Source organism: Spinacia oleracea, chromosome 6, assembly GCF_020520425.1.
Source record: "Spinacia oleracea cultivar Varoflay chromosome 6, BTI_SOV_V1, whole genome shotgun sequence".
Taxonomy (NCBI): Eukaryota; Viridiplantae; Streptophyta; class Magnoliopsida; order Caryophyllales; family Amaranthaceae; genus Spinacia; species Spinacia oleracea.
The window spans coordinates 23452844-23476441 of record NC_079492.1 but is presented as its reverse complement, the minus strand read 5'-3'; the positions used below and the strand labels follow the sequence as shown (position 1 = coordinate 23476441).

The following is a 23598-nucleotide window of genomic DNA, read 5'->3' as shown; positions in this document are numbered from 1 at the left end:
TGTCGCCCAGCTTACGAATATTCGCGATACGATATACGATTTTGACAAAGGTCGTATCGTATAATACGTTTCCAACTAATTCCCGAAAAGCTATTAAATGAATTTCCGATTCATTTAATCCGGTGATCTTTTACGTGTCATTGGTGTGACCTTGTAGGTTCAGTCAAGAGTAAGTTGTGAGTTCAATCTCCATTAGAACTCACTGATCGGAAGCATTGCTCCAGCTAGCTGTTCCGATCACTTGATCTCACTGAATTAATTGTTCGCAATTAATTGCACAACAAGAAAAACTCTCATTCGCGACCAAACATTACGACCATAAGCGTTTCTCGTCGTAAAAAATCAACATCTACAACGAGTTTTTTAAGTGGTCGCAAATAGCGTCATTAGTTGCAACCAAGCTACAATCTCGTTGTAATTGCAAATATTCTCGTCGTTAAAAATATGAAAATTTCGCAAAAAGTAAAGCGGGATTTTTTCCCGGGCCTGCAATCAATCCTACGACGACCTATGTTTTAATTACGACAAGTGAACTCGTCGTAATTATCAAATTTAATTTTTTTTAATAAAAAAAAGCTTCATATTACCAAAATAACTATTTAAGTAGAAAAGAAAAAAAAAGGTCTTGGGCGCACAAGGTGTACAATAAATTTATTGTACACCAAGATAATTTTTACCCATTTTTTTGTAACTTTAACTTAGTTTTTATTAACTTTTATATTAGTAAAAAAAAGTTGATAGATAAACATTTTAAAAGGTTAAATGATTAATTTTATACATTATTAGTGATTTTGAAGAAATACATTTTATTAAAATGAAAAAATTTATCACTAAAAAAAAGATAACTTTTGCATATATAAATGTAACTTTTAATTATTTAGAGTCAACTTTTACTCCGGTGTACAATATTTATTGTACACCACTTGTAAATAAGAATTTGTGAAAAAAAAAGCAGAACTCACAAGAGAAACCTTCTTCCCTTCCGTATCTCACTATCTACTCTCCTTTCTCCAACAAACATGGCAGTCAAATTCCTTATACCCTAATTCTCATTACTAGATTTCGCCCAGGAACCTCAATTTCTCGCTCTAACCGAATAGATCTGTTCATTTTTGGTTTCATTTCGCATTATTGAGTCGGCGATTCCAATTTTCCTTTAGCAGATTGTGAAGAAAAGTGTGAAATTCGCTCTCCATATTCGAGGATCTTGAACTTTTTTGAGGTAAGACTCGTTTATAATTGTGTTAATTATGCTTTATTTTCCTTTTCGTTTTTAATTGTGTTATTTTCCTTTTCGTTATCGCCTCCAACCCTCAATCCTGATGAACTCGCTATTTCAAAAGTGGGTCTTCCAGTACTACTTGGGTTTTGGGCTCGTTACTAAGCTAATTGGTTGTTGTTGAGATTTTACATGAGATATCGTAGATGGGTCTTTAATTCCTAAAAGAATAACTTAGTAGAATACATAGCTTGATGAGAAATCTCTGAATATCGTCTTTTTCTCTATGATGAAGTACTTTTTGTGCCCTTTAGATGAGAAACAACCCTCTGTTTGTCTAATGCAAAATTGCAGAGGTTGATTAAAATGGTGTTGTTAATGTTATTGTTGAATATAATGTTGGCTCGATCAGCAGTCTTTTATCAGAGGGCTTGCAGCTTGGAGCTTCGTTGCAACCTTCGGTGTGTTATTGTTTTTCTTTATATTATCCTGAAATAAGCCATTTTTTTTTTTGTTGGATGGGCTTAATTGCTTAATAATTTGGTTATGTCAGGTGACATTTCTAGCTACTTCCAACTACAATTGAACTGAACATTTCCACCGCGAAATTCACACCCCTTTAAACAATTACAAAAGTGATGCAACTTTGGATTTAGTTTCTTGCCCACAAAATTCTATGCTTGAAAATACATTTTCCTCCAAACTAGGTAAGTAACAACTTTTAGGTTAGTAAAAGTGTCTCTTTTATACCTTTAATCTATATATTTTGCTTTGCTACTAGCTAATTTGTATAAACAATTATAATGTTAGAATGGTGTAGGCCCTGTAGGGGCTTTTGTTTGAGTTACTGGTATTCTGCCCTTTTTCTTTGTTTCTCTTTCTTACCAGCATATTCTATAATTATATTTGTTGAGGAAATGCCAATGTTATAGTTTTGTTAACTAACTTGCTAGTACCCTTTTTATTGTTAAAGTCAGGTTGTTCTAAATGGCACCAGTTGGAAGAAAGGCTACATTTCTTGCACCTGGGAGTCCTGGTTTAAGGCGTAGTTTAGGGTTGAAAGTTCATTCCTTCCTGGAGTAAAAATATAAATCACCCTCAAACACTACGACAAGCAATGATAATCAAGATGCAAATGTTCCTGAGGAACTATCAGTGAAGCACCCATGGAAGAGGAGATGTCACATGCAAGTCTCCTTCAATCTCTTCGTGAGGACGTCGGAAATGATGACAATGATATGTTACAAAGATTCATAATAATGCAACCCTTTCTAACTTCCTTGAGGAGCAAAAATGCTTCACAAGATGCCTCAACGATCAAGATGAAGGTATTATACTATTATGTTAACTTTAGACATGCAATTAGCAAAATGTTATCATGTTAATAATTGTTCTAGGGTATGTTTAGTATCCTGTCAGGGTCTGATTGATGGGCACTATAGGTCAGGATGTTTTTTGTAGCAAGTTGACCAGGGTTGACTTTGTTTTGTTGGGTTCAAGCAATCTGCTTTGCGGGCAGGTGTTGGGGATGATTCGTAGTCTGTTGCTATTGTTCTGAGTTTCTTTGGTATTCACTTATGAGCTCCATTTTGATGGGAATTTGTTGGTGTAGCCTGCCTCTTTTCTTTGACAATTATGATCAACCTTGGTAGAGTACCTTCGTAGAGTTGACTGTTAGTTTTGTGCCTTGTCAATATATTACTTACTCTGCCTATATGCAACAACCTAGCATTGGTGACCAAGAAATTCCTGATGTTAGTTAAAGATTAAGGTACACAAATTCTAACTATGCCCTTTATTTTTTCCATTTATTTTCAGTTCTGTTTTTAATAGTTCTAAAAGCCAATCCTGATGGAAGAAGGGGAATACCAATAATCATTTTAAAGTGTAGTTGTTCTAAAATAATTATAAACTCTCATAAATGATATTATTTTTTATTTACTTAATTGTATGCACTCTGTTCTTTGATAGACCATGTATAGTGTAAAAGAATATATTAACCAAGATCACCAGTTCATGACTTCATGTCCATGAAGATGAATCATATATAGTTCATGTCCATGCTAAATTTGTTTTAAACAGCTTAATCAGTTATCTTCGTGAATAAAAATCTCCTTGCTTGGGTTTCTGAAGTTCTAAACCCTCATATATTATGCGGAGTAGTTGGTGTTCAATGTTTCATCTCATTGCTTCAGTCCTTAGCTGGGTAATTAAATTTAAGTTCTTGTTAGTATGAAATATTGGTACGCCATCCTAGCTTTAATTATCTTCCAAGATAAAAATCTCCTTCCAGAATTAGTATGACACATGTTCCGGTATTCCAAGTGTAATTGGACGCATGAATGAAGAAGTAAATACGTTTGATCACCCTTTATATACTGTTCTTGCTGTAATTGTGGTCATATGTTTTATTTTATAACATTTAAATCATAGTCTTGTTTTGTTGTCCATCTTAATCATTCCTATTTTATATATGAATACAGGTACTTCATGACTAATGGGGCATTATTCAGCATAATAGTTCAAGGCTTAACATGGAGATTGGTTGTATCTTCCATCTAATTGTAGCTTGTAATACTTTTGGCATACTCTAATATTAGCTTGTGAATGTGATGGGGTTTGTTTTTTTCATTAGTGAGCACAATATATCCCTTTGTAGGTAATGTACTGTAATCGACTTATTTTTGTTAAATGAAAATTAGTGTTTGAGGTTATTATATTAAGGTGTATTGTAATATTTGAGTTTCGCAGGTTTTTTGATTTATTATTGATACATAAGATAGATAAAATAGAATTATCGAACCAAAACAATGGTCGCAAGAAAAACTAGGTTCATTCTTGTCGTTAATTATTAATCTTGTTACAACGAGAAATACGGTCGCAATTATGAAGTTATAGGTCATGAAAATAAATATCTTAACCACTTAAAACAGCGGTTGCGACGAGAAATCTCGTCGCAAATAAAACTAGTTGCGACAAAGTTAGACTCTCGTCGTAAAAAACTACTTACGAAGACCTTAGTAATCTCGTCGTAAAAGTATCAATACTTTTCGCGACGGAGCCTATAGCGACGACTGACGACCATACGCATTTCTCGTCGTAAAAGACCTTTTACGACCAAAATGAGTCTTTTTACGACCGGATTACTCGTCGTTGATGAGAGTTTATAATCTGAACCTTGGTATTAGACTTAATGCACCTTGGGTTAAGGACATATTTCCTTCAATCTCCCACTTGTCATTCGGACAAGTGTGCATCCACATTCCTTTGTCGCATAGTGTTACTTACTGAACATAAGGTAAGATCCAAGCCATCCTTATTAGGTCTAGAAGTGTTTCTCGGATTACAGAGTTCAACTGTCAAACTTTTGCAGAAGGTTAAGCCTAACCATTCTGAGCACGGCCATGCATTTTACAGTATCTAACTCTCCGAGAGGCCTTGTTACACAACAACACCATATTCTATCAAAGATAGGAGGACAATCCATTCTTGCAATCTATGAACACTCACTTTGATTCATAGTACGCCCAATAACTGCTTTTATAGCCTCCTTTTACGGTGCGACGTTTAGCTAGTATCAAAGCGAACTAATTCTCAAACGAGCAGACATAATCGCTCATGTTCTGAGGAACGGTTTCTAATCACCATTAATGAGAACTACCTATGACATGACTTTAATCTCTTAAAGCGTTCTCATGGTCAATCCGATACAAGATCCAATAAGTATCTATGCAAAAGATTCTAACATACAGTCACTCTAGTTCAAGAAACAGAACTAAGTAATCTACTTGCAATCTAATCTTCTTTAGTTATTGCTCGTCCACCTTTCAATGACCTGGATTAGGGATCCTTTGTGACTTCAATATTCAAGTTCACTTATGGGTGTTTTTTTGACAAAGAATCCATCTTGACATCCCATTTGAATGATTTGAATCACATGGACTTATCATTTAATTCTAAACCACAATTAAATGAATATGAAATAAATAAATTTCATAAATATGAAATGGTTAAACCAATTGCTTTAAACATAGATCTAACAGATGTTCTAAAACAATACTTAGAAAATCTAAGCCATTCTCCAACATGCTTGATTCCCATGGTTGCTACATGTGCGTTGTGTTTCACTTGTGGCAACGGTTTAGTCAATGGATCCGCGACGTCGTCGTCAGTTCCAACCTTGCAAATCTCGATTTCCTTTCTTTCAACGATCTCTCGAAGTATATGAAATCCCCGCAGTACGTACTTGGACTTCTGGTGGCTCCTAGGCTCCTTTGCCTGGGCAATGGCTCCGCTATTGTCGTAATACAAAGCCACTAGTCCTTTAATGGAGGGGACAACACCAAGTTCTTCGATGAACTTCCGAATCCAAATAGCTTCCTTTGCTGCTTCTGAGGCAGCAATGTACTCGGCTTCAGTTGTAGAATCCGTAATAGTGCTTTGCTTAGCACTTTTCCAGCTTACTGCTCCGCCGTTGAGGCAGAACACAAACCTAGACTGTGATCTGAAATCATCTTTGTCGGTTTGGAAGCTTGCGTCCGTATAGCCCTTAACAATCAACTCATCTGTACCACCATAAACCAGAAACTGATCCTTAGTCCTTTCCAGGTACTTTAGGATGTTCTTGGCAGCAGTCCAATGCGCCTCACCTGGTTCTGACTGGTACCTGCTTGTTGCACTGAGTGCGAACGAAACATCCGGCCTTGTACAAATCATAGCATACATGATGGATCCAATAGCCGAAGCATATGGAATTCCACTATCTTTCTACGCTCATCAGATGTTTTGGGACACTGATTCTTGCTTAGATATACGCCATGTGACATGGGTAGATGGCCTCTCTTGGCTTCCATCATATTGAACCTAGCTAGCACTTTGTCAATGTAAGTGCTTTGGCTTAGTCCAATCATCCTCTTAGATCCAATATGTACTGTGCCTCTCCTAAGTCCTTCATTGAGAAACACTTCCCGAGCCAAGTCTTTACAGACTCCAACATAGGAATGTCGTTTCCAATAAGCAGTATGTCGTCAACATACAAGACTAGGAATGCAATTTTACTCCCACTAACCTTCTTGTATACACAAGATTCGTCCTGATTCTTGATGAAGCCAAACTTATTGACTGCTTCATCAAATCGTTTATTCCAACTCCTTGATGTCTGCTTTAGTCCATAGATGGACTTCTTAAGCTTGCATACCTTTCCTTGGTTCTTTTGATCGACAAAACCCTCCGGCTGTGTCATGAACACTGTCTCTTCAAGAACACCGTTCAAGAAGGCAGTTTTGACATCCATTTGCCATATCCGAATAGACTTAAGCATCGCGACTGGAGAAAAGGTTTCATCGTAGTCAACGCCGTGAACTTGCCTGTAACCTTTTGCTACCAATCTAGCCTTGTATATGTATACAATTCCATCTTTGTCTTTCTTCAACTTGAAGACCCATTTGCATCCGATAGGTGTGAACCCATCCGGCAAATCAACCAAATCCTAGACTTGATTTTCAGACATGGAGTCTATTTCAGATTGCATGGCCTCTAACAATTTAATGGAGCTTGGGCTCGTCATAGCTTGCTTGTAAGTCAAAGGTTCATCACTATCCAATATGAGAACGTCTAAGTTTTCAGTCAAGAGGACGCCTGTCCATCTGTCCGGCTAAAAAATAGTTCTATTTGACCTACTAGGGGAAACAACGTTTTGAGGAACTACTTCCACTGGCTCTTCTAAAGACCTTGGAGGTTCATCAACTTGAACTGCTTCTAAAGAGTTCTGAGTTCGCTGTTCGTCTCGAATCTCTTCGAGGTCTATTATTCTCCCACTTGTCAATTTGGAAATATAATTTCTTTCCAAAAAGACACCGTCACGAGCAACGAATACCTTGTTGTCTGACTTGTTGTAGAAATAATACCCCATAGTTTCTTTTGGATACCCAACGAAGAAACATTTGTCAGATTTAGGTTGTAGCTTGTCCGAAATTAATCGCTTGACATATGCTTCGCAACCCCAAATCTTCAGAAAAGATAACTTTGGAAGTTTCCCAGTCCATAATTCGTATGGAGTCTTTTCCACAGCTTTTGACGGAGCACGATTCATTGCATGTGAGTGCTGCAATTTGCAACGCATGTCCCCAAAACTGTAAAGGAAGTTCGGCCTGACCCATAATTGACCTGACCATATCGAGTAAGGTCCTATTTCTCCGTTCCGATACTCCATTCCATTCAGGTGTCCCCGGAGCAGTCAATTCAGAAAGAATACCGCATTCTTTTAGATGGTCATCAAACTCGTGGCTAAGATATTCACCTCCTCGATCCGATCTTAGAGCTTTGATTTTCTTGCCATGTTGATTCTCTACTTCATTTTGAAATTCTCGGAATTTCTCAAACGATTCAGACTTGTGCTTCATTAAGTAAATATAGCCATATCTACTGAAGTCGTCCGTAAACGTTATGAAATAGCTGAACTCACCTCTAGCTTTCGTACTCATAGGCCCACATACGTTCGTATGTATTAGCCCTAGTAGTTCGCTTGCTCTTTCTCCCACCTTTGAGAAAGGTTGCTTTGTCATTTTGCCAAGTAAACAAAATTCGCATTGATCAATCTTCTCTAAGTCGAATGATTCTAGAATTCCTTTCCGTTGAAGTAATTCCATACGCTTTATGTTTATATGGCCTAATCGACAATGCCACAGAAATGTGAGATCCGAATCACCAGTTTTAGCCTTTTTGGTATTTATGTTATAAATGTGTTTGCTCGTATCTAGCACATAAAGACCGTTTTCTTGTTGTGCTGAACCATAAAACATTTCATTCAAAGAAAAAGAACAACTATTATCTTTAAATTGAAAACTAAAACCTTTAGAATCCAAACTTGAAACGGAAATAATGTTTCTGGTGATACTAGGAACATAGTAACAGTTTTCTAGTTCCAAAACAGACCCACTAGGCAAAGAAATAAAATAAGATCCTACGGCTAATGCAGCAATCCATGCTCCGTTTCCCACGCGTAGATCCATCCCGCCTTTATCAAGCCTTCTACTTCTCCTTAGTCCCTATGAATTGGAACATAAGTGTGAGCCACAACCAGTATGTAATACCCAAAAAGAAAAATTAGCAACGTTCCCGTTCTTCTCATCTTCCTTCTTCTTCAAACAATCCGTCTTCCAATTCCCCTTCTTCTTGCAGTAGAAGCATTCAGAGTCGGCAGGAGAACGAGTCTCCCTTTTCTGTTTACCAGAACTGGCGCCGTTGGACTTGGATGAGGGCGAAGCCTTGCCCTTACCCTTCTTGCCCTTATTCTTGCCTGATTTCTTGAAGTTCTTGCCCTTACGCACCATAAGCATATCGTGCTTGTTCTCTTGCTTGAGCGTCTTTTCAGCGGTTTTCAGCATACCGTGAAGCTCAGTAAGAGATTTCTCCATGCTGTTCATGTTGTAATTCAACTTGAACTGATCATAGCCATTATGAAGCGAATGGAGAATGATGTCAATAGCCATTTCATTTTAGACGTCAGAATCTAGAGCTCTCGTGTTCTCAAAGAGTCCAATCATTTTAAGAACATGTGGGCTCACTAGTTCTCCTTTCTTGAGCTTAGTCTCAAGGATCAACCTCTGAGTCTCGAATCTTTCGATTCTGGCTTGGTCCTGAAACATGTTCTTCAACTCCGAGATGATTGGGTAAGCATCCGAGTTAATGAACGTTTTCTGAAGTTCAGGACTCATGGATGCAAGCATCACACATTTGACATCCCTGTTGGCCTGAATCCAACGATTAAGGGCAGCTTGAGTTACCTCCGGCCCAGCCTCTTGTGGTAACTCTTCCTCAAGGACATATTCTTTTTCCTCATGCATAAGAACTATTTGTAAGTTCCTTTGCCAGTCGAGAAAATTGTTGCCATTCAACTTCTCTTTGTCGAGAATTGAACGCAGATCGAAAGTGTTATTGTTCGGCCATTTGATTACTACACTGGAAAAGAATTTGCAATAAATAACCATTCATACAATTTAATAACTTTGAAATAAAAGCAAAACATGCAATCATTAAAGCTATTAAAACATTTCATTCATGCAAAAAGCAAAAACATGGTCCAAAATGAATGAAACGATTCCAAGACCCCAAAAGTCCTAAATCCTTAAGCAGCTTTAGCATGTCTTAAGTAGTTTAAGATTTTAGGTAAGCAAAACCTATTGCTAGTAATCTCCAAATTACTCTTGGTTAATAAACTAATGCCATAATTTATCCCATCGCCACAACTTAATGCCATTGTTGTTTGAGTTGTAACCACAATCAATGTGCTCCTTTAGGATGCCTTACCACCTAAGTCAACTAAAATAGCACCTCGCTTTAGCGTAAACCTACTATCTTAGATCCCTAGATTTTTGTAAGTGTTGATTTGGAAGGCAATTTTTAAACTCAATATTACTTGGACCTAGTTGTTTCTATGTTGGTTCGATTATTTAGTGAACTTAAAACTAATCGATTCATAGGAAACAACCTGTTCATGCACAGCATACATACATTCATACATTTACGCATAATATATATATAGAAGTGCATAAATAAATGGTGATCTAGTATGGCCCAAAACATCTTGTCTTGAAACATCCAATCTTCATCACCTCCTTGTTAGCTTGGCATCGTCTTGAAACTTCGTTCAAATGCTAACTTAAAGTTCTAAACTTAGAAATACTTGAAAATAATAAATTACATCAAAATTTCCATGGTACGCAGACCATATTTAAAACTTTACAGTCAAAGATAGAATGGTACGCAGACCGTATTTAAATATCCTAAATTGGCCATACTAGTCACTTGGAGTACCTGCATTGCATAAAATATATATTCTATGCATTCACCGATTCGTATGCTAAAACGAATGGCCCATGTTAATATGCAAGTATTTACGTGAATTAATTAAAATTCACGTTCACATAAACGCGTCCTAAAAGATTAATCAATTTCCAAATTATTAATCCTTAGACTTTATTCTAATTAAAATTGAATTTAATTAAAATAATGCGACCTACAAAATAAATAAAATAATTATCTCATTTTAATTTCATTTAGTGGCTCCCACTCAAACCAATAATTATTCCGGATAATTAATTATGAAATATTAAATTAAAACTCGCGGCCCGGCCTAAGCAAATAAAATATTAAATTAAATATCATGTTAGCCCAAATTAATGCAAATATAAGAAGCCCAACGAATGAAACGATTGTTTTTTTAAAAAGTCCAATTGCTAAATCGGGCTAGGCTTGCGCCCAACCCAGCCTTGCGTGAGGCCCAAGAGCACAAGAGCAAAGCTCGCGCACCCCCAGCCCCATCACGCGCGCGCACTGCGTCCCCGCAGCCACGCTGCCCCTGTGCTGCGTGTTGTGCATCGTGTGTGTGCTAGACGTCGCAAGGCTTGCGCCTCGCTTCGTCGCAGCCCCGCAAGCTCCCTCGACTGCCCCTTCCTCGCCTAGAGCGCACGAGGCACGCAGCATAGCTGTTGCTGCCCGTGTCGCATGGCTCGGCCTAAGCGCAATGGCCTCGTATGGCTCGCTGAGCCATACTTCCATCATGCTCATGTTCGTGCCTTTGGTTCGTAATACGGACCAACTTAATTAAAATTTAATTTAATTCACGAACTTGCATTAATTTTATTTTTCAAAAAGTTACGAATTTTTTTCCGAAAAACAACGATTTTTAACGATTTAATAAACTTTAACGACAATCCAATTTCGTTAAATTAATAAATCAAGGGCTAAAAATATTCGAACTTTTATGAACGAACGAATCAACGTTAAAGTTTGAACTTTTAATTAATAAAATCCGAAGCTTTAAATCGTTCATAAACAATTAAATTTCAGATTATTAATAATTTGGTTTAAGTGCGATTAAAATTAACGAAACCATTCAAAATTTTAATCCAATAATTTTTAAAATTAGCCACTGACCCATGAAATTATACCCCCTTCACCAATTAACCGAATTAATCAACCAAAATTAATTAAAATTCAATTAGGGTTTCAAATTTTACGAATTGGGGAAAGGCAAAATTAGGGTTCATACTTATCGGAAAAATCTGAAATTTTTACCATAGATCAAGCATTTACCCAGAAACATTGTGTCAAAGTTTCAAGAAATTCCAAGTTGTTTAGGTCGACCTTTTAATTGAATTACTGTCCGACACTTTTAATTTTTAATGAAAAATTAACAAAAACGCCCAAAAAATGATATTTCGAGACCTGTTTTCGCAATTCTATTCTCACGAGTTGATCTTAGAAAATCGTTTTCCATCAGATTAGGGTTTTAAAAGTCGGAAAAGCGATGATTTTTTATTTCGGACCTGATTATACGCAATTCATCAAATAATTCGTAAAAAATTCCGAAAAATCAACAAAAAATCCAAAATTTCGACACATGCAAAAACAATAATAATCATGCTAATTCATGCTTTGAATACATAAGGCTCATGATACCATTGTAGGGGAATACAGTTAAACATAATAACATGTGCGGAACAATCCCCAAAGTCAGGAAACATATATAAAGCACAGATTAAGCAAACTTACATTCGAAGCGTGTTTCCCACAATAATCTGTCAACGAACACGAACAAAGAACTCTACTTGTCGCTCCTCTACTTGGTTCACCGACATGATCAGATCCGTCTTGATAATCGTAGCTTAGACAATTGATCAAGATACTTTGCTTTTGGGAAGAACTCACTTTGGAGGCACAAAGAGAATTAGGGTTCTCTGTGTCTCTAGGGTTTGAGTAGTATGAATTGTGTGTATGTTGGAAATTAGGTTGTAAGGTTATATTCATAACCTTACTAACCGACCAAGCTAAGAAGCAAGGCCGGCTAGCAAGCCGTGCAAGCCAAGCAACACGGACCGCACGCCCGCGCCCAGCGACACACTGCAGGCCGAAGCCCACAGCGCGCGCGCCAAGCAGCTGGGCCGTGGGCCTTGCTCGCTCGTCGCTGCTGTGCGCTATTGCGTGCTGTTGCGTGCTCACGCCCAATGGGCCGGCCTTGCTCGCTCTTGCTCGCGAGCTTGCTGGCTCGTTGGGCCTTGCACGCTTACGTGCTTGGCTCGACGGGCCGACAACTCCGATGCCCTTCGTATTCGCGATTTAATATATTTCCGATATATTATTTATCGTTTCGTATACGACGAATCACCGTCGTACGATACGATTTATTCGTGTCGCCCAGCTTACGAATATTCGCGATACGATATACGATTTCGACAAAGGTCGTATCGTATAATACGTTTCCAACTAATTCCCGAAAAGCTATTAAACGAATTTCCGATTCATTTAATCCGGTGATCTGTTTCGTGTCAATGGTGTGACCTTGTAGGTTCAGTCAAGAGTAAGTTGTGAGTTCAATATCCATTAGAACTCACTGATCGGAAGCATTGCTCCAGCTAGTTGTTCCGATCACTTGATCTCACTGAATTAATTGTTCGCAATTAATCTGAACCTTGGTATTAGACTTAATGCACCTTGGGTGAAGGACATATTTCCTTCAGGTGGAACAAAGAAAAATGGAGGCTTGGTGCATTCTCTTCACCTTATTTGAAATAAATTTTTTGAATTAATCTGAACTTATCTAAACTTACTAGACTTGAAACTGATTAAATCTAATAACTTTATGGATTTGTTCAGACCTGATTTCAAGAGAATATACTTGAGATTGGCGCGGGTACTTAAAATGGGTACGGGTAATACAATTAAAAATGAGATAGTATTCAAACTGAATATCGGATCTGAAATGGGTCGGGTTGAACAGGTATAGCTGGTTTACATCGAAGTTTATCTCGATTCAAGTTTTTATTGATAAGTTCATACAATGTGGATAAATCAGTAGCGGGATGAAATGAGTAGATGGTTGAACGTCAGGTCAGCCGAATTTGATTCCAAATTATAAAATCACAATTTTTAATACGTTTATAAATTCTAATATTGAGGTCTTAATTAGGGGGGTAAAGGCAATAACTTCCTTTTAAAAATGTTAAGAATTTAAGATCACAAGCGGGATTAAACGGGTCATGGGTTATAAACGATTCATATTAAACGGGTTACGGGTTGTAAACGGTTCAGATTAAGTGGGTGACACGTTAAAACAGTTCGTATTGTAAACGGGTTTTCCTCGGATTGGGTCATTAACAACTTTCAGATCCATTCAGTTCGGGTTGAAACGGATCGGGTTGCGGCGGAACGGGTTTGTTATCCGGTTTCAGATCTCAATCGGGTAAGTATTTCCGGTCGGTTCGGGTCTTTGGTTTCAGCTCGCGGGTTATTGACGGTTTGAGTTCTAAATGATCTGACCAACCCAACGGGTTCAACGGTTCAGCTTGAGAATTGACATCTCTCATAATACATGATGATAACTGATTTTTATACCTAACATGAAACTATGGGTGGTGCGCGAAAACGAATAAAAAATCTATCTATTTTTCTATGTTTCTTTTCTAAATTAATTGAACTATGCACTTAAAGTTAAAATATATAAACCGTGCATCGCACGGGTCCTATACTACTTCATTCCTAAAATTAAGAAGAGTTTTTTGTTGGAAATATCTCGAAAATAAGGATTATAAGCATAAAAGAGTTCTAATTGGGAATAAAACCGAATTAAACTGATTTAAAGTGGATAAAAGACGTGGAAAACAGATCGTGTGCAAGAAGTTTCTTGCGCACATGGCCCAACGCAACTCATCATTCGCGCCCAAGTCCACGCGCAAATATTATCTCGCATACCCGCTTAAGTCAAAATACAAAAAGAAATCTGAAGTCTATCTGGCGCACAGACTTGTGCACGAAAAATATTTCGCGGACCCATGATGTGCGCAAGAATTTTCTTGCACACAGGAGCTTTTCAATTATTTCCCAACTCTGATTATTTCTATCTTCCACGGTGCTATTTTCCTATAAATAAGGCCTTAATAAGCCGAGTAAAGGGAACCAAACCATAATCTCATATTATCCACAAGTAATTATAAGCCTAAGCCTAAGTTCCCCATACGTCCTTATTATAAACCCGTACACTCCGGATATTCCGTAGTTCCGTCGTGTTAACTCTTGTTAAGAGGAACTCTGCCGTATCAACATCAAAAATAATTCTGGATCCTTCCCAAGAGTCTAGTCAAGTCAAGGAAAGCACATTGCATAAAAGGAAAGGGAGTAAATTCAAGTGGGAAGTTTTCTGAGAACTGCAATATAGCCAAAACTATATTATAAAGTGTCATAATCTGTTTTATTGCTTTAATCACAACTATAAATCTTTCAAACTTAATCTGGTTATTTATCACGCCTAATAAGATATTCTTTGGACAATCAGGATGATTTTTAGGGACTTTAAATCAATTTAAATCATCCTCTTGAAGTTTGTTAGTTAATATTTGTGCATTAAAAGCAATACAGATTACTAATGTAGTATAACGCATGTCCCGTCTTCGTTACATTGAACTAGTAAGGACCGCTTCATGGCTAATATTGGGAACTCCCCATATTAGTAAATGTCCCCCCAACCCTCAATCTCTACTCCGCTGGATGTATGTTGAGCGATCTCCACACCGACGATCACAAGGTGAACCTACGGCCGTTATGGTCAAATATGTTAGCATGGGCTCTCAAGCTTTTACTTCCGCTTCACAATAACTGGGTTTTGTCAGTTTTCTTCATTGTCGTTGAAAACTAACTGGAGACTCCTAAGATTAGTACAAAGAGGCTAACACCCACAGTTAGTCCCGTTTTACTTAATATTGCTTGCCACACATCCGCGAGGGAAGACAACGAAAGTGGCCCTAAACCCATCTTTTTTCGACCCCCTCACACATTAAAATCACCAATAAGCGTCAAAGGTTCATGACCTTTGTAGACGTCTACAATCGTCCCTAGGCCCGAAGCGTTGTGTTCCATGATGAAACTATAACCCACTTGTCAGCAATACACTCTAATTAGCTGAAGAACGACCCTCGACTGACTGAAGAGACCATCCAGAGTAGAACATGCTAAATATAGTAACTTCTATAAATAGAAAGATTCGTAAAATAGACTGGACACATACTTAGTCGCATTCTCATCCCGATACGGCTTAATATGTGGTTGCATCGATAGAAAGGTAGAATACAATTGTCTGCATTACAACACACTTGTATGCGCCACAATGTTTTAATGCTTACCTTCAGGCTTTAGAATAAAATGGATCAAATAATAATACCTCTTGTGTTCATACTTATTGGGAAGAATACATGTAAATATTATCCCAAGTTACTCAAACATGCTTACGAGTGCATAGAATACGCTCGTTAGCTCATTTATCAAATGATACGTCCTTACAAAGTCAAAGTCTGTCTTATAATCTATGATTTGGATCATGTACATCACATGATTGTATAGGCCTTGGAATAAGTTTTCCATATACTTATCATAAGCCAAAATCCGATTTAAAACGAATAAGTTATAAGACTTTTACTTGGGCTTTGCCAAAGCGGACCAACCTCCACTCATTGGGTGATAACTTGAGATTTACGAAGCCCATTGATGCGAGACCAAAGGCATTGGAAATTTTGATTCCGTAGCTTTCCAAAAAGATATTATTCGCAAGATTCTGTGTCCTTTTGAAGAAGATATGAGCTGTTAAAGATCGAATTTTCTCGAAATCCGTAGATCTGCCTGCGCTGGAATTTTGTAGCGCTGGCATAACATGCGTTGGAAATTTCCAGCGCTCGCAAGGCCAGCGCCACTTTTTCTGGCGCTGCTATTTGATTCTGAGTGAAACTCAATTTCTTTGAAATTCTATTTGGGTTGCGCTAGAAATTACTAGCGCACACATTGCCAACACCACTTTTTTTTTCTGGCATTGCCATTTGATTTTCATCGAAACTTGAATTCTTCAAGTGTACCTACACTATAAATACATCCCTTCAGCCCCCCGATTTTGATCATCAATTCAGTCTCACTTCCCTGATATTCTGAATTCTCTCTTCCCTCTCTAGTATTCTAAAATCTCTACGAAAGTCACGTCCCGTATTCGTAATAGTTCTGCCGTATTAACTCTTGTTAAGCAGAACTCTCTCTGTATAAGTATTCAAACCTTCCTAATTACTACCGACGTTCTAGCCAATTCATAAGCCAAAACCAAGGAATCTAAGAGGAAACTCTACCAGAATTGAATGAAGGATCAGGATCTGAAAGTCAGTATAAAGGTTGTTCTAAACCTAAAAGGAGGCCCTGCTAAGGCAAGTGGTACGTATTCCTAAGAACCGCAGTATAGCCTACGCTATAATGTAACCTGAAATCTATATTTTTACTGCTTTTATCACTATATAAATTTGCTGACTTAACCTGTTTATTTAATCACGCCTAATAAGATATTCTCTGGACAAATCTGATTATTGCTAAGCTCCTTAAATCAATCTAAATCCCAATTTTGACGATTGTTTAGTAAATATCTGTGCATTAAAATCAACTAAGATTAGTAATGTAGCATAACGCATGTCCCTTTCGTCGTTGCATTGAACTAGTAAGGACCGTTGCGTGGGCTAATGTCGGGCACTCCCCGTATTAGTAAACGTCCGCCGAACTCTCAATCTCTGCTCCGCTGGATGTACGTCGAGGGATCTCCACATCAGGGATCACAAGGGAACCTATGGCCTATGTGAGTCAAATATGTTTGCATTTCAAGCATATCACGATCACCGGGTTTTGTCAGTTTTCTTCAATGTCGTTGTAAAACTGAATGGAGACTCCTACATACTAGTATAAAAGAGGCTAACGCCCATAGTTAATTCCTATTTACTTAATATGATAGCCACATCCAGAGGGGAAAGTCGTGCGGGCCGTATTATTTTAAAAAGGCCCGTCTAGTTTTTCGACCCTCTCACAGTGGTGACTCCGCTAGGGAGAATATTGAAGATATTGTTAGGTTATGATACATATGACAAAACATAAATCATGCGGAAAAACCTTAATGCCAGGAAACATATTATTTACATATAATCATTTAGCATAATTTAGGAGCATACACTTTGTAGCGTGCCCTCCCTAGCTGCGCCCGAACCGAACAAGAACAAGTCTTTAGGACTCCAGATGTCGTCCCTCCGTAGATAGTCCACAGTACGTCCGGATCCGCCTCAAGTTAGACCAACTAGAATCGCCCTTAAGGTTACTAGGAATTTCGGCTATTGTATTTGCAAGTGTATGGCTGATTTTTCTTTCAAAAACTTACCCTTTGAATACTTCAATTGTATCTATAAATTATGACCCTAGGCACTTATTTATAGAGGTATGGAAAAGGAATTATAATCCTATTAGGATATTAATTAGTTTAATTAGAATCCTGCTATGACTCTATTAAATAATCATTATCTAATAGTTTTAGGATTTAATCATATTTCGAATCCCGATTGCTTTAGGATTCCCGCACGAGCATTGCACGAGCACCGTATACCCGCGCAAGCCTTGCGGCCCACGCTAGGCGCACAGCGCTCGGCCCATTGCTGCTGTGTTCTTGCGCGCGCGCCCCAGGCCTTGGCTGGGCCTGGCCTTGCGCTGGGCCTGGTCGAGGCTTGACGTGCGATGGTGCAGGTGGCTCGCTGGGCGATGGCCTGGCTTCGTGCTGGGCCTTCGTCTAGCGGGCCTCGTCCGATGCTAATTCGTACGATACGCTTCCGATTAAATTCCCGATTCCGGAATTCATTTCCGATACGAACAATATTTAATATTTCCGATTCCGGAATTAATTTCCGTTTCGAACAAATATTTAATATTTCCGTTTCCGAAATTATTTTCCGATTCCGATAATATTTCCGATTCTGACAATATTTCCGTTTCCGGCAATATTTCCGATTCCGGCAATATTTCCATTTCCGATAATATTTTCCGATACGTACCACGTTTTCGTTTCCGGCAACATCTACAACTTGGATAATATTTATATTTCCGATGCGATCCATATTTCCGTTTCCGGGAATATCATCGTTTCCGGAGTATTCATTTCTTGCTTGTGACGATCTCAGCTCCCACTAAAACCAAGATTCGTCGATTCCGAATATCCATAGATGGAGTATTTAATGCCATTAAATACTTGATCCGTTTACGTACTATTTGTGTGACCCTACGGGTTCAGTCAAGAGTAAGCTGTGGATTAATATCATTAATTCCACTTGAACTGAAGCGGCCTCTAGCTAGGCATTCAGCTCACTTGATCTCACTGAATTATTAACTTGTTAATTAATACTGAACCGCATTTATTAGACTTAACATTGAATGCATACTTGGACCAAGGGCATTATTTCCTTCAGTCTCCCACTTGTCCTTAGGGACAAGTGTGCATTTCCTAATTCCTTTGTCGCTCGATGCTTGCTCTTGAACATAAGGTAAGAGTTGTCATCCTTATTATGCCCAGAGGTGTTTCTCGGTTTCAGAGTTCAACTGATCAAATAAACAGATAATCATTGCCTATGATTCATCCGAGCACGACCATGCATTTCACAGTTTCTAGCTCTCCGAGTGGCCTTGTACAACTTTTAAGCATCTCATCCCGATTTATGGGAGGACAATCCCAATCTTGCGATCTTGAGATTAGACTTCATTTGATAGGTGATTACCTGAGCGTTGCCTTTATAGCCTCCTTTTACGGTGCGACGGTTGGTCAACGTCAAAGCAACCAGTTCTCAAACAAGTAATCTCAAATCACTCAGGTATTGAGGATTTAGTGTCTAATAATTTTAATGAAATTTACTTATGACAGATTTTCATCTCTTACAGTAAAGTTTCATAGGTCTGTCCGATACTATTCTTCCCAAAGTAAGTATCTATGCAAATGATTATGACATTGCCATGTCCACATAGTTCAAGAAACAGAACTACTAGTCATCTTACATTCTAGTCGTCTAATGTTTTCTATGCGTCCAATTTTAAAGAAAACTCCGACCAGGGACCATTTTCAACCTTTGACATTCAAGTTCACTTGATAGACATTTCTTAGTCACAGGACTGGTCCTGACAGTCTATCTTGAATATATTGTCAAATTGAAGGGACTCATCATTTAATACTAAACCAAGATTAAATGGAATATGAAAATACATTTCATATATGATAAATGTTCAAGCCCAATGTTTTACAACCATGGGCCTCAAACCCATCTTTAAAACAGTTCGTGGAATTTCAAAGCTATGCTTGATTTCCAGTGCCACAATGTGAGTGTTGTCTCTCACTTGTTGCATAGGTTTAGTTATCATGCTTTGCCAATCTTAATATCCTTTTCATCGAATGTTTTTTGAGATAGGATGATAAGATCTTTTGAGTTTGTTTATTATGTGATCTAGTCTTTCTTACTACATTAGTGGTTCTACGCATTTTGCAATGAAGAACCATTAAGTCAACAGACATGTGATCTTCCCAAGTTCAATGAAAAACTCAATAATATAAACAACTATGTTTTATTGCTTCTTAGGCAATAAGTACTTTTACTTCAACTGTTTAGGTTGCTAGTGATGCTTTGTTTGGATTTACTTATCCAAGCAGTTCACAGATATGTGGAAGACTTTCCAGCTGTATCTTTGGAACATAGAAATTAATATTTTAATTTCCCACGCAACAACTCATGGTCTCCAACCCATGTTGCCATTTTCAAAACACGATGCTCTATAGCTCGTCCTTGCCAATGGTTAACTCCAAGGGAATCTTGCTTGATCCTTTGCCAGTGTGTATGCGTGTAGCATCAATATTTAGCATATCTTTATTTCCTTAAATCAAGAACTATTCCTATGTACCTTTTCAAGTACCATAAGTTTTTCTTGATCTTAATCTAGTTGATCTTCACTTAGATCAATAGAGATTGGTATATGTTCGTTATGCCTAAAGCCATACGATACATTTTTGGCGATCCTCATATTATATCATACATGATAAATTCTTTTGCAGAATAATTCTCAATTGAATTCTATTCATGTAACTTTAGCTCATTCAATTTCAGTAGATACTGAATCCAGCTAAATTATTTAACATATAATATAGGTGAAGAATCTAATCTAAATCCTTTGATGTTTAACTTAGTAAATGCTTATACATAGTTCAAACATTCTTTACTTAGATTTATTCATATGGGTCGAATATCTCCGATGGAGTCTTTCGTGTCTGATTTAGTAAATGCCATTACTTAATCTAAAACAATATCATAAGATCTTTGTAAATAGATCTTAATACCCAGTATGTACTAAGTTTCGCCATGGTCCATCATTGATGAATAATCTCAAATCTAATTCATTTGCATTTGAATGTTATTTCACAATAGAGAGATATGTGTGTGATACACATAGGACCAATTAAGTTTTACGTACTCCCACTAAACTTCTTATATATCTATAAGAATCATGTACATTTTATGAAACTAAAATACTTATTAGCTTCACTAAAATACAATTCCAATTCCCAATTGCTTGCTTAAATCTGTACTTAGATTCTATAAGCTAGCTTTCTTTTTCAAGCATTTATTTGGATCCATAAATCCTATGACATACCATGTACATAGTTTATTCCAACGTTTGATTGAGGAATACGTTTTGTCATCCAATTGCTATATGTACCAATATGCATTCATTGCTTGAATTATAGACTTGAGCATTACGATTATGCATGAGGTTTCAACACAATCCACACCGTGAATTTTCTTGTAACCTTTAGCAACTAATTTAGCTTTGTGTGTGAACACATTTCCATGTTTGATGGTTTTTATTCCTTAAAACAAATTTGCAACCAATAGGTGTGAAACTATTCTTGCAAATCAACAAAATTTCAATTTTGTCATCAAAACATTGAGTATGTTTTATGGCCTCTAACCATTTAAAACATTGAGTCTATATATAGCCTCTAACCATTTTAGGGAATCTATATTTCGTCATAGCTTTCTTACGAGTCACAAACTCATTAATTTACATGATAATAGTTTGACTGCAAGTTGTAGGTTTCTTCATTATCTAATAGAAGAATCTCATAGCTTCAGTGACTTGAACTCTATGCCTACTTGGGTGTAGAACATCAAACAAATAGAATATCAATAGCCACTTGAAAGTCCTTTGATTATTCCGTTCTCCTTGAAGCACTTGTAAAGTCTTCTAAGAGCTGTTCATTCTTTAAAGCTACTTCTAAAGTCCTTAAAGAATAAGTTCGGATTTTCTGAAGCACTTCGAAAAGCCTCCAGAATGTCCGTTTATGTTTGTTGTTCGCCTCGAAGACTTTCGAGGTCTATTTTCTCCCACTTGTCATTTTGGAAACGAATCTCCAAAAGGACATTATTTCGAGCAAACAAACATTATGTTCTCAAAAATTCGTGGTAGAAACAATACCCTTTTGTCTCATCATAATGAAACATATATCTATACTTGGGCCTTAGTTTGTTGAATAATAAACACTAAGCTCCCACTGAGTTTAGGAACTCTTTAGATATATTATGAAAAGATATTCTGAAATTACTTTTCAATAGCTTTGACGAATTTGGTTTAGTTTGGTGGTAGTTGAGCATTTTGGTTTAGAAATTATAGGAAAATTCTTTATGATTCATCATTGATCGAATCAAGTACTAATTGACTTCGATCATTCCAACTTAGATATGCCATATCTTATGGAGCTAGATCGTGAAATTACATTACACAATCATTGATGATCATATTTGGTCTCAAGTAATCATTAACATGATCTAACCTAGATCTTTATGATTTCTTGCCAAGTGGATTTTATACTTCTGAATCTTTGAACTAGCCAAACAGATTCAAATTTAAATCACTTTGAGTAAATAAACCTATATTCACTCAAATTTATGTGAAATAATAAAGTCATAAAATCTTTCTTTGGCTTTGAACTCTATTGTCTAGGCGTTCTAACAATAGTTCATATCTTTTGTTACTTTCAACAAGTAAGACTAGCTTGTCTTGAATGATCTAGAAATCAATCAACTTTCAAAAGTCCATCAAAATAGAGCTTTTGAATGTTAACTTGTTGATATGGTCTAAGCAACAATGCCAAAGATTAGTGGAACTCAAATCAAGGGTTTGATTTGAACCTAGTAAAGTTTTTATTGTTAAAGAGTTGTTTGTTTTAATCAAGCATATTGACTCAAACCGTAAATGACCTTTTCATTCAAATAAACAAACAAACATTGTTTTTGTTTTTTCTTGAATGTGAGTCTTTCTGTGTTTGAAAACGGAAATTTAGGTATGCTGATTATGGAACAAAATAGCCATTTAGTTCTAGCCTTTGAAAGGACTTAAAACAAACTAGATTACCCTACAACTAATGTAGCATTGCCATGCTTCATTTCCCACTTGTAGGCCATTAGTGTATCCTATCTTCCATAGTTTGAGTTATTACCGAAGTAAGAACCTCAAGCGGTATATGATACCAAGGAAGTTTGATTGCTAGGTCACTTCTCTTTAAACATAAACTTATAGGTAGAAACGGAATCGTAAATTCCTTTCATTTGTTCCTTGTTTTCCTATTTCTTGTACCCTTTCTTATAGTCTTAAGAATTGAATTCTTTAGTGTTGACTTTTATACTTTGTTAAACATGTCCAATGTCACTCCAACAAGGTTCTTACCATATAATTTATGTTGAATATTTTGTTTCAACTAGATGATCTTACCAGAAACTTCTAAAGTTCTCTAAGCATCGATCTATTCGAATGTCTAGGGACTAGACTCATTCGAGAATTAAATGGACAAAGATATTAGGTTGTTAACCATTGGTAAGGCTGAGCGTTTAAACTCAATGCTTTATGATCTCAAAACTACATTGTATTTTGAATTCACAAGCACCAATCGGTTTGCCATTCGACTTTGATACTCGAAAACAACCATAAAAGTCTATATAAGAAGCGTACATTTTAAATTGCTCACTTTCTCTCATTTCCGTGAATCGTTCTTGGATTCACTACCAATCGAGGAAATTTACTGTTACCTTTCTAAAAGGATTTATTGCAGTGCAAGATATTTAATTATAAACAATAATTAAAACATATATTGAAACATGCAAAGTCTAAACATTTATCATGAGTAATAACTTGAAAATTAAAGCAATCATGCAATTTAAACAAGTCATTAGCATTTTATTCGAATTTATTGTTCCGGCAGTTGTGAATAAAATGATTCCAAGATCCTAAAATCCATTGAAGAATTAAGCACATTATGTATTTAGACTCAATTCTAAAATCTTTTAGGTAAGCAAACGCCTTTTGCTAATAGTCTAGAAACTACTCTTGGTTGATAGGCACGTCTAAGAACTTATTAGGTAAACCTATCGATTTTGCCACGACATAAAAGGACTCCTTACTTATATCGTTGAGTTTCACCAAAACTAACATGTACTCACAATTATTTGTGTACCTTG

The 23598-nt window shown here is 37.0% G+C and overlaps 1 long non-coding RNA gene across 1 annotated transcript; it reads left to right on the top strand.

Moving 5' to 3' along the window:
• Positions 1-1017: 1017 nt before the first annotated feature.
• LOC130464412 (uncharacterized) lies at positions 1018-3936 on the top strand. Its single transcript, XR_008924815.1, has 3 exons — positions 1018-1222; positions 2193-2547; positions 3703-3936. It is a non-coding gene; the product is annotated as an uncharacterized lncRNA (long non-coding RNA).
• Positions 3937-23598: the final 19662 nt, after the last annotated feature.